Genomic DNA, 13,517 nt, shown 5'->3' on the forward strand with positions numbered 1-13,517 from the left:
AGGTCAGGAATTTGAGACCAGCCTGGCCAACATGGTGAAACTCCATCTCTACTACAAATACAAAAATTAGCTGGGCGTGGTGGTGTGTGCCTGTAATCCCGGCTACTTGGGAGGTTGGGGGAGAAGAATCACTTGAGCCCTGGAGGTAGCGGTTGCAGTGATGCCGAGATCGCACCACTGCACTCCAACCTGGGCAACAGAGTGACTCTGTCTCAAAAACAAACAAACAAACAAACAAAAAACTCAACTCTAGTTTGCCAGTTGAGTTGAGCTTGGGCCATTTTTCTAGCACTGTCTGTGCTTCAGTTTACTTATTGTTAGAATTAAGATTATAAAACCTACATTGCTAGATTATTTTGGGGAGTCAATAAAAGCATAAATATAAGGGTAGCTAGTGTAGAAAAAACTGGGTTCCTGTCACATGACCAGGAAAGATTAGAATTGCGGACACTTTGAAGGGGGAGGGGAAATGGAATTTACTGGTGAAAAGGAAAAAACTCAGCAAAACAGAGGGGTTCCTGTTAACAGGTCCCCATGTCACAGATTGAATCCCAGGTTACCACACAGGAACAGGAGAGGTCAGGCTCCTACCCCCTGCAAACAGCACGAACTTCCCAAGGCTCCACCCCGTCGCCCTAGCGCGCAGGCCGATCGGAGATTCTCCAGGACCAGCAGTTTGGTTTTTCAGCCTTTGAGCTGTTTTAGGCTTGAGAGTGGGGCTTCACCGGGGAAACCCTTGGTTGCCTCCTGTCTCTATCATTCCCCTGCTAAAGAAGTACATCTAACTGCACTTAGAATAAGGACAAGGATAAGGATAAGGTTAAGGATAAAGACAGATCTTCACTGCTTCCTGCTGACAGGGGGTGCTATTTTGGGGAAATGGCAGTCAGAGCTCCCTCAGAGGCCTAAGGGTTCCTGGCAAAAGGAGCCATAGACAAAGGCTTTGGTTGCATGATTGTTTGGGGTTTGATGGTCTGAAGGTGAGAAGAGACAAACTGGGTTATTAGAAAACATACATAGAAATGGAATAAGGGAGGGGTAAGGACACCTCAAAAATCCTGAGGCCTTTTACCAGTTTGCCCAAGGAGAGGGGGTGTCAAAAAGCCTGACCAGTAATAAAAACTTTTACCCTTTTGTCAGCATGTTAGGCTTCTGTGTTCCCTTCCCCTGAGCCCAATTCTAAGCCAACCAGTTTAAGGTTTGAGAAGTTAACTCTTCCCATTTTGGAGGATGCATCTGAGGGGAGTGTCCTGTAGTTTGGAGACACAATTACCTATCAGTGAAAGGGATAGATGAAAATAAAGGAAAAAAGAAGGAATTTTTTCAGAGGAGTCCCAGGGGTTCAGAATGCATTCAAAAGGGATACAGACTAAAGATGAATGGCTACTCTCTAGAAAGAGGGGAGCAGGTGTCCCTGGTTCCTTTCTCTTCCTATCAAATACCCAGCGCATATAAGAGAGGGAAAATGAGGCGTTCCTCTTTCTCCCCTCTGTCCTTGTATACCCGAGTCCTGGTGACCACAGCAGGGTGCCACCCAGGGGTGTTAAAGTGACTTTCAACCATGTTAACTGGGTGGCCTAGGGGATGGGAGTATCTGCTCTTACCCCTGTATGCCTTATCACCCCTGCTGTCAGTAGCCTTGAATTCCCTAGACCTCATTTATGCCATGGATATTAGTGTGATCTTTATCCATGGAATGAGAAGCTAGGCTTAATTGGCAGGAATCAGTCATGCTCACCTCTGTTGTGCCTTTTAACTTCTGTTATCATCTGCTTCCAGATCCCTTAGATCCAGTTTTCTATTCTAGGGCTTTGATCCAAAGCTTGGAATTGAGTTTGGGACAGAAATGTGTCTCATGGGAGTTGCAAGGACTCCTTATCATAAGCTGAGTGCTGAAGTGAAGCTGTGGAATTGAGTCTTCCTCCAACAAGGGAGAGAAAAGGACATCTTGTGACATGCCCAGATAACTGGTGGCTATAGTTATGCTTGCTAAGATTTCAGTGCATTGTGCTTGACTTTGGTTAGCTCCCTTTGTCTTACATTCCCAAAAAGGAAACCTCTGGGTTATGGGCACCCTATTCATTCCCATCACCTGGCAGAATTTGCAAGATAATTGCTCGTAACTAGAATATTGATCCAGATTTTTACATTACCCATTCCCTTTTGTTTCTTCTAAGCTGCAGCTGGAGATCACTGGTTGGTTCACAAGAACAAGCAGGGTTAGTCTAAAATGTAGGCAGAAACTTAAAAAAAGAATGAGCTAATGAGTTTAGAATTTAATGACAAATATGTGATAAATTTCAAAACATAATTTCTCTCTCTCCAGTCATCATTTTTGTTAAAAAAAATCATTAAAGGACTGAGTTGTTTGCAAAACAGTCTTTAGTTTTGTACTTGGCCTGACTATTTGCATAAAGTGCAGCAAGAATAATTATCTCTAAGTAGGCATTTTAGGTTGGCTTTGATGGAATTCTGTTCTACAAGGAATGTCAGATAAGACCTTTTAAAGTCAAGCACAGCCATGGATTAGTATCTTCAAATGCCTGTGATTTGGATGATCCTCTTCCCTTAAGGTCCCAAGATAAACTTGGAGCTCCTGGGTCTGTTAGAAAGTGACATTCTTTACTGACCACAGGTCAGGAACCCTGTACAGGGACTGTGTAGATAAGAGTATGAGGCCAGTTTTTCCCAAGGGGCTTTTATCAGTTCTGCAAGTCGAGCTTGATTCCTGATAGGGAAGCATACCCTTCCAGTCAAAACTTTGGTAAACCACAACCAGTTTCTCCAATTGCATCCTGTTGCAAAAGAAAATGAATTCTTATTGCACTGGTGCAAACAACTATATTGCTATGGGTTAAGAATATTCACAACTAGTTTCCAGATTATAGAGGAAAAAGGCAGAGAGAAACAAACATGTTTCAAGTTTTGTTCACAGGAGTATACCGGACTCTGAAAAACAAAACAAGGATCAGCAGTATTCCAAGCAAATGTCAAAGAGATTGCTTCAGTTTTCTGAGTTCAGTCCATTCAGTTAACTTGTTTTGCTTGATGTTCATGAACATTTAAGCTCTTCATGACTCCTGTACCTCTTTCCTTCATTCCAATGTCACAATTTCCAAAGTTATCAGAAACCTGTATTTGAGAGCACCTGTCAAATTTCTATAGCTTGTTATAAACCATCTTTTAAAAAGGATTAAAATAAGGCAACAATTGTCTGTGAATAACAAAATGTCCAAGGTAGTTATAGTCAGAAACACATTTGACAATGAAGTTTGGTTATCTCTGTGATTTACAATAATTTAACATAACCACCTTAATTATGATTTATAGTATATATTTTAGACATTAGAATTTTTGAAATCCCATACAATTTTGGAACACATATTAGTATTTTCACAAAAAAGGAGATTGAACACCATTTTGGCAATTCCATTTACCTAAATATGTACCTTCCTTTTGGATACTCTGGGGTGCTCTGAAGCCTCCAAAAGCCAAGTATCAGGAAACACAATTTTGAAACTGAAGTTTGATTTTGGGAAGCCTGTTAAATATGTAGAGATTTAAAGCACAATGTTATGATTCTCTGGGATCGGCAGTCTGGTTTTTCAGCCTTCAGACTGTTTTAGGCTCAGCGTGGGCTTTCACTGGGGGACCCTTAGCTGCCTCCTGTCTCTATCACTATGGATTTTCCCCACATGTAGTAGCATCCACAAAAATCAGAAATCGTCACAATAATTGTGTTTAGATTTGGATACCTGTTCTGTTGGTGGAGCAGGTAAAGTATCTTTGATGAGCCAGGGCCATGAATACATTTTGTTGAATTCACAAACACACAGATGATTTTCTATTAGCTGTAGATACTAGAGGCAGCGTAATAAACACTCTCCAAATGTTCCCAACCCATGTGAAATGTCTATACACAACTAAACCTTCATTATTACTTGAAGACAGACAATGCTGAAACAGCAAATAACTTGGATTAAAAGGAGGAAAATCAACAAATACCAGTGCCCCAGTCCCATTGGCTTTCACTTCATCTTAGCAAGCAAGGAGGGACTGAGAAAAACCGCAGATGAGAACTCAGGAGAGAGAGACACTGGCAAAGGGGTTTGAGTGTGGGATGGAGTGAAAGATTAAATCCACCAGAAAGATTATTTCTAAACTACCAGAAATCCATTCTAAACATACTAACATATAATAGGCAGATCAGAGCACATCAGAGTACAATTGTATAAGACAAATTTCAAAGTAGAGCATCTTAAAGAACCAGACCTGTGACTTAAAGGGAGGAACTTTATTTAAAAGGACAAGTTTTATTTAAAGGGAAAGGCAATTTTAAGTGTCAGTTTTCCAAAAGCATAACTTCTATGAGAGGAGAAAGGCAAAAAGGAAGGGACATAAGTGTACAAAACAAAAAACAAAAAGCACAATATAAAATTACTTGGAGAAAGTATGGGTGAATTCCTCTTTAACTTTTGTTGGAGCACAGGCCTTCTGAGGTTAAGTCAAAACCTATGGGCAATAAAAAATAATTGATTTGATCACATAACAATGAAAAACTTTGCATCACAAAAACAATGTAAACAAAGACAGAATATAATTTATCTGGGATAAAATATTCAGAATATTCCAAACACAGACCATGTTTAAATGGCAAATATCTCTAATATATAAAGAACTCTGAAAACTCGAAGAATAAGGCTGGGAGCGGTCGCTCATGCCAGTAATCCTAGAACTTTGGGAGACCAGACTGGGTGGATCGCTTGGGCCCAGGAGTTTGAGACCAGCCTGGACAACATGGAGAAACCCTATCTCTACAAAAAGTACAAAAAAATTAGACAGGTGTGGTGGCATGCACCTGTGGTCCCAGCTACTCAGGAGACTGAAGTAGAAGGATCACATGGGTTCAGCAGTAGAGGCTGCAGGTGAGCTGTGATTGCGGCACTGTACTCCAGGCTGAGTGACAGAATAAGAGCCTGTCTCAAAAAAGAAAAACAAAGCAAAACCAGAAACAAACAAACAAAAACTTGAAGAACAAATGCTAAAACCTGATAGAAAAACTGGGAAAAGACATGAATAGGCATTCACCAACAAGATACAATAATGATATAAAAGAAATTTTAAAAAGACTTTAAAAAAGCCCTCATATGAATGTTTAAAATCACTCATAACTTTAGAAATGCAAATTAAAATGTTAAGATACTATTTCTAAGCTATCAGACTGATAAAAATTAGAATATGTGATAAGCATTCCATTGGTGAAGCTGTGGGGAACCAGGTCTTATGACATATTGCTGGTGGGAATGTAATCTGGTACAACCCTTCAGTAAGGAAAGTTGACAAGACCTAGCAAAACCAAATATGCGCTTACCATTTGACACAGCAATCATACTTCTAGATACCAATCTTGAAGATACGCCTACATCAATAACAAAATAGAAGGATGTAAATTTATGTGTTGTAACAACACTTGTAATTGCAAAATATTGATAGAAAAGTGGTTGCATTAAAAAAAGGGAGTGTTATGCATCTGCAAAAAAAGAATGATGAAGACTGCTATGAACTCTTATGGGATTATTTCCAGTATACACTGTTGAGGAAAAAAAAGCACTTCAGTAAAAAAAGAAAATAATCACCTTAAATAATGACCAAGCTAAATATCTTCAGTGAAAACACATTGACATTAAGAACTTCTTAATGGTGCACTGAGAAGGACACACAGCTTTTCTGTTGCATTCTTGTCAAAAATGGATAATTTTAGTTAATAAGGTATTATACCTGGGACCACATGCCAGCTTCTCTGTGTTTCTCTTTGACCATTTTCTTTGTTCATCTTTGGCTAGCTCTGGTCTGTCTTTCAGTGCTGTAGTTACACCTGACTCATCATCACTGCTTTCAAAATGTATTCTAAACTGAGGAATTCGTATTACTTATAAGGTCATATGTCTACAAGAATGTAGCCCACATGAGTAATCTTCCTATGTCAAAATCCAAATTTATGTGATAGAATTGGTTGATCTTGAAGAAAACTATGAAATTGCTCTCCTATATCAATTGGCATCCCTCATCCAATCGGCTACATAACTTTACTTAGAGGCTGCTGTGGTGCAAAGAGTGGGCAGATGTCAGACTCTGACATCCATCAGAGAGTACAGACTGAAAGATATCCAGTTTCATCTTTCACTAGCATTTTCTGAGGAATATACTGCAGTACAAACCTCTTCCAATAAAGAATACTGGTAGAACTGGCAGAATGACTGATAGTGAACATTACATTTATTGAATTATGTAGGAAAACAAGAACAAGTATGGAGAATAATTTTAAATGATATATATTCTGATATATAATCTTTAATGCAACTAATGAAGGAGAAGCAACCCTGAAAGGGGAAATTAGAAAATCCTGGTTGATCATCACATAATTCGGAGTTAAATGATGCATTTAAACCTGTCAAACCAAATATGAGAAAGTTAAGTTGGAAAAGAGTTTACCAAAGGTATTCAAAGGGTGTTTTATAAATGTAACCACTAGAACATAAGATAGATAAGATTACATACCAAAAGATAGACCTAAACAGATGAGAAATAGGCGGAGTGGAAAGTTGGAGTGGTTGCAGGGGGAGGGAGGAGGCAGGGAGAAAGAGAGAGAGAGAGAGAGAGAGAACTATTTTTACAAGGTAAAAAATAGTACAAAGTTAAAAACAAACATATAGGCATATCAGGCATATCAATGAATGTTAAGAGACTTGACCCACCATAAGATGAAGAAAGTTTATTAAATTGACTCACAGAGCAAAATCTAGCTCAATGATGTGTATAATAGAAACATCTAAGCTCCACCAGACCATCTTAAGGGCAGCTCTACCATGGAAAGGCAGGCTGGATTTTCTCTATTGAAAAAATAGCCATCAAAACAAACTTCTTTCCTTTTTCTGAAAGAACAATAATACATTTATCTAGATAATGTTTATGGTACTTAATAGTTCAATAGTTCAAATAGATCTATATTTCCTTGATGGCTAGTGATATTGAGCCCCCCCCCCTTTTTTTTTTTTTTTGAGACGGAGTCCCTCTCTGTCGCCCAGGCTGGAGTACAGTGGTATGATCTCGGCTCACTGCAAGCTCCGCCTCCCGGGTTCACGCCATTCTCCTGCCTCAGCCTCCCGAATAGCTGGGTCTACAGGCGCCCACCACCTCGCCTGGCTAATTTTTTTGTATTTTTAGTAGAGACAGGGTTTCACCGTGTTAGCCAGGATAGTCTCGATCTCCTGACCTAGTGGTCCGCGTGCCTCAGCCTCCCAAAATGCTGGGATTACAGGCGTGAGCCACCGCGCCCGGCCGAGCACTTTTTTTTTTTTTTTTTTTTGAGACGGAGTCTCGGCCCAGGCTGGCCCAGGCTGGAGTGCAGTGGCGCGATCTCGGCTCACTGCAAGCTCCACCTCCCGGGCTCACGCCATTCTCCTGCCTCAGCCTCCCGAGTAGCTGGGACTACAGGTGCCCACCACCATGCCCGGCTAGTTTTTTGTATTTTTAGTAGAGACGGGGTTTCACTGTGTGAGCCAGGATGGGATGGTTTCCATCTCCTGACCTCGTGATCCGCCCGCCTCGGCCTCCCAAAGTGCTGGGATTACAGGCGTGCGCCACTGCCCCCTGCCCAGCGTAGCACTTTTTAATATACCTGTTGGTAGAATTTGGCTGTGAATTCATCTGGTCCTGGGCTTTTTTGGTTGGTAGGCTATTAATTACTGCTTCAATTTCAGAACTTGCTCTTTGTCTATTCAGGGATTCAACTTCTTCCCAGTTTAGTCTTGGGAGTGTGTATGTATCCAGGAATTTATCCATTTCTTCTAGATTTCCTACTTTATTTGCATGGAGGTGTTTATACTACTCTTTGATTGTAGTTTGTATTTCTGTGGGGTTAATGGTGATATCCCCTTTATCATTTTTATTGTGTCTATTTGATTCTTCTCTCCTTTCTTCTTTATTGGTCTAACTAGCAGTCTATTTTGTTAGTTTTTTTTTTTAAAAAGCAACCTTTTGGATTCATTGATTTTTTTGAAGGGTTTTTCATGTGTCTATCTCCTTCAATTCTGCCCTGATCTTAGTTATTTCTTGTCTTCTGCTAGCTCTTGGATTTGTGTCTCTAGTTCTTTTAATTGTAATGTAAGGGTATCTATTTGAGATCTTTCTAGCTTTCTGATGTGGGCATTTAGTGATATAAATTTTCCTTTTAACACTGCTTTTGATGCATACCAGAGATTCTGGTATGTTGTGTTTTTGTTCTCATTGTTTTCAAAGAACTTCTTTATTTCTGCTTTAATTTCATTATTTACCCAGGAGTCATTCAGGAGCAGGTTGTTCAATTTCCATGTAGTTGTGTGGTTTTGAGTGAATTTCTTAATCCTGAATTCTAATTTGATTGCACCATGATCTGAGAGACCGTTTGTTATGATTTCCATTCTTTTGCATTTACTGAGGAGTGTTTTACTTCCAATTATGTGGTTGATTTTAGAATAAGTGCTGTGTGGCACTGAGAAGAATCAGGATCTCCCTTGCCAGTCCAGCCCAGAGCCTACCTAGAACCAACCTAGGTAAAAAACAAAGACCACTATGGAGATAGAAATCAATCACACTATCACTTGTTTCCCCAAGGTTTCAAGTCCTATAAGAAATTCCATCTGATATGGTTTGCCTGTGTCCCCACCCAAATTTCATCCTGAATTGTAGCTCCCTTAATCCCCACGTATCATGGGAGGAACCCGATTGGAGGTAATTGAATCATGGGGGCAGGTTTTTCCCATGCTGTTCTCAGGATAGTGAATACATCTCATGAGATCCGATGGGTTTATAAAGGGCAGTTACGCTGCACATAATTTCTTGCCTACAACCATGTAAGACGTGCGTTTGCTCTTCCTTCATTTTCTGCCACGATTGTGAGGCCTCCCCAGCCATGTGGAACTGTGAGTCCATTAAACTTTTCTTTATATATATATATTATATACATAATATATATATAAATGTATATATATACACACCCCCCCCTTTATAAATATGTGTGTGTATATATATATACCTGTTGGCCATTTGTATTTCTTCTTTAGAGAAATGACTATTCATGTCTTTTGCCCATTGTTTTAATTAGATAATAATAATAATGGTAATTATTATTGCTATTGAGTTGTGTGAGTTCTTTATAAATTCTGGATATTAATCCCTGTCAGATGTAAAATTTGCAAATATTTTCTTCTATTCTGTAGGTTGTTTCTTTGTTGATTGTTTCCCTTGCTGTGCAGAAGCTTTTTAGTTTGATGTAGCCCCATTTGTTTGTTTTTCTTTTGTCACTCCTGCTTTTGAAGTTTTGTCTGAAAACTTCTTGCCCAGGCTGGTGTCATGTAGCATTTCTCCTATGTTTTCTTCTTGTTATTTCATAATTTTGGGTCTTACAATAAAGTATTTAATCTGTTTTTACTTGATTTTTTAAATATGGTAAGAGATAGGGGTCACATTTTATTTTATTTTATTATTCTGCATGTTGATATCTGACTTTCCCAGCACCATTTATTGAAGAGTTTGTCTTTCCCTCATTGTACTCTTGGCAACTTTATCGACAATCACATGGCTCTAAATGTCTGAATTTATTTCTGGGCTTTCTGATGTGTTCCATTGGTCTATGTGTCTGTTTTTATGCCAGTACCATGATGTTTTGATTATTATAGTTTTGGAGTCTATTTAAAAATCAGATAGTGTGATGCCTCCAGCTATCTTCTTTTTGCTATATATTACCTTGGCTATTTGGAGTCTTTTGTGTTTCCACGTGAATTTTAGGATTGTTTTCTCATTTCTGTGAAAAATGACTTTGAAATTTTGATAAAGATTGGATTGAATTTGTAGATTTCTTTGTGTAGCATGGACATTTTAATAATATTAATTTTTCCAATCATGAACATGGAATATATTTCCATTTATTTGTATCCTCTTCACCCTTCTTTCAACAATGTTTCATACTTTTATTGCACAAACCTTTGACTTACCTTGGTCAAATTTATTTCCAAGTATTTTTTGTAGCTCCTGTAAATGGGATTGCTTTCTCGATTTCTTTCTTAGATAGTTCACTATTAAGATTTAGAAATGCTGCTGATTTTTGTATGTTGATTTTGTTCCCTGCAACTTTACTGAATTTGTTTATTAGTTCTAACAGATTTTGTTGTAGTCTAGTTTTTTTCTCTATATAAGATCATGTTGTCTCCAAACAGGGAAAATTTGGCTTTCTTCTTTCCAATATGGATGGCTTTTCTTTCTTTCTGTTGCCTAATTGCTCTGGTTAGGACTTCTAGTACTATGTCAAATAGTTGTGAAAGTGGGCATTCTTGTTTCAGATCTTAAAGGAGAAGGTTTCTACTCCCCCCCCCCAGTATAATGTGGGCTTTGGGTTGATCAAATATAGCCTTTATCACATTGGGGTATGTTTCTTTTACACCTAATTTGTTGAGAGATTTTTATAATGAAAAGATATTGACTTTTGTCAGATGCTTTTTCTGCATCTTTTGAGATGGTTATGTGTTTTTAATCCTTTGTTCCATTAATGTAATATATCACATTTATTGACTTCTGTATATTAAAGCATCCATGTATTTCTTGGATGAATCCCACTTGATCATGCTAAATAATTGTTTTAATGTGTGATTGAATACTGATTTCTAGTATTTTATCAAGGATTTTTTGCAGTTGTGTTCATCAGGAATCTTGGCCCGTAGTTTCAATTTTTTGTTGTGTCCTGATCTAGTTTTGGAATCAGGGCAATACTGGCCCGTTAGAATGAGTTAGGAGAGTTTTCTAGTTTTCACTTATTTTGAAATCATCAATGAAGTATTGATATTAGTTCTTCTAAGCCATCACATCCTGAACTTTTCTTTGATGGGGAGACTTTTATTATTGTTTCCATCTTGTAACTTACTTGTCTGTTCAGATTTTCTATTTCTTTTTGATTCAATATTGATAGGTTTTATGTGTCCAGGAATTTATTCCTTTCTTCTAGGTTTTTTCAAATTTCTGATGTATAATTGTTCACAGTAGTTTCTTATGATCTTTTGTATTTTTGTGGTATCAGTTGTGATGCTTTCTTTTTCATCTCTAATTGTATCTATTTGAGACTTCTTTCATTTTATACTGGCTAAAGATTTGTTGATTTTGTTTATCTTTTCAAAAAAAACCCCAATCTTTGTTTTATTGATATTTTATACTTTTTGTCTCTATTTTACTTATTTGTGCTTTGATTTTTTTTTTGAGACGGAGTCTTGCTCTGTCGCCCAGGATGGAGTGCAGTGGCACAATCTCGACTCACTGCAAGCTCTGCCTCCCGGGTTCACACCATTCTCCTGCCTCAGCCTCCTGACTAGCTGGGACTACAGGCACCTGCCACCATGCCTGGCTATTTTTTTTTTTTTTTTTTTGTATTTTTAGTAGAGACAGTGTTTCACTGTGTTAGCCAGGATGGTCTTGATCTCCTGACCTTGTGATCCACCCACTTCAGCCTCCCAAATGGCTGGGATTACAGGCGTGAGCCACTGCGCCCAGTCTGTGCTTTGATCTTTATTATTCTTTTCCTCTACTAAATTTGGGGTTAGTTTGTTCTTGCTTTTTTAGTTTCTTGAGGTGTATTGTTAGTTTATTGGAGACATTTCTTCTTTTTGGATGTAGATGTTTATTGCTATAATTTTCCCTCTAAAAACTAATTTGGCTGTTTCCCTTAAGTTTTAGTATACTGTGTTTCCATTTTCATTTGTCTCAAGAATATTTTAGAATTCTCCTTTAATTTCTTCATTGACCTATTGTTTTTTAGGAGCATGATGTTTAATTTCCATGTATTTGTACAGTTTTCCAAGAAGTTCCCGTTGTTAATTTCTAGTTTTATACCACTATTGTTAGAAAAGATAATTGATATGATTTAGATTTTTAAAAATTTGTTAAAACTTGTTTTACCATGACATAACATGTGATCTATCCTGGAGAATGTTCCATTTGCAGCTGAGAAGAATGTGAATTTCTCTTATCTGTTGGATGTTCTGTAAATGTCTGTTAGGTCCATTTGGTCTTGAGTGCAGTTTGAATCTGATATTCCTTTGCTGATTATCTGTCTAGATGATCTATTTATTGCTAAAAGTTGGGTATTGAAGTTCTCTACTGTTACTGTATTGCTGTCTATCTCCCTCTTTAGATCTATTAATGTTTGCTTTATATATTTAGGTGCCCCAATGTTAAGTGCATATATATAGTTATGATTGTTATATCTTCTTATTTGTATTGACCCCTTTATAATTATATAGTGACCTTGTTTGTCTCTTCTTATAGTTTTGACTTGAGGTCTATTTTATCTGATATAGGTATAGCTACTCGTGCTTTCTTTTGATTTCCCTTTGCATGGAATATTTTTTCCCATCCGTTCATTTTCAGTCTATGCATTCACTTACAGGAAAAGTGCATCTCTGTAGGCAGCATGAAGTTGGGTCTTATTTTTTAATCCATTGAGCAATTATATGTCTTTGAATTAGATAATTTGATTCACTTACATTAAAGGGCATTATTGATGGGTGACGGCTTGCTTTTGCTATGTTGTTATGTGCTTTCTGGTTGTTTTGTAGAATCTTTGTTTCTTTCTTTTTCTCTTACTGTCTTCCTTTGTGATTAAGTGATTTTCTCTGTTAGTATGTTTTGATCTAGCTTTCTATTTTTAGTGTATCTATTAAATGTTTTTGTTTTGTGATTAACACAAGGCTTACTAAAAACATCTTATGGCTATAACAGGTTATTTCGAAGTGATAAAAATTTATTTTTGATCATAAGAAGAAACCCACTTTACTTTATAGTTCCATTACCTCCCCGCATTTTGTATTTCTGATGTCTTCATTTATATATTTTTATATTGCTTATCCCTTAGCAAAGTTTTATAATTATTATTTTCATTTGTTTTGTCTTTTAACCTTCCTATGATGGGTGTAAATGGTCCATGTTCCATGATTGTTTTGTTAGAGTATTCTGAATTTGCTTCATACCTTCAGATGTTATTATGCTAAACATTAGCATTTTTTGGTTTCAGTTTGAAGAACTTCATTTAGTATTTCTTATAAGGCAGTCCTGGTTGCAATAAATTTCCTCAGCTTCTTTTGTTAGGGAATTTTTTTTATTTCTCTTACTTTTCTGAAATATACTTTTGCTAAGCACAGTATTCTTGGTTGTATGTTTTGTGTATGTGTGTGTGTTTTGTCAGCATTTTTTCTTCATCTAGTCCTCAACGTCTGAGTTTGTGACCTTTCTATTTCAGGGGGCTTGTTGAGAAATTCTGAGAAAACTGGCTATTGTATTCTGTTTAAGCACTAGAGGGCACCTGATGACCAGGTTAGATGCAAATCTCACAATGACTCCACCACTAAAGCATGTTCCAGCTAGATGGGCTGATAGATTTATGGAGGGCCCTCCAGACTATGTGGGAGAGCCAGTCAGGCTCTAGATTCCAGAGCATC

Source organism: Macaca fascicularis, chromosome 4 (genome assembly GCF_037993035.2).
Source record: "Macaca fascicularis isolate 582-1 chromosome 4, T2T-MFA8v1.1".
Classification (NCBI taxonomy): Eukaryota; Metazoa; Chordata; class Mammalia; order Primates; family Cercopithecidae; genus Macaca; species Macaca fascicularis.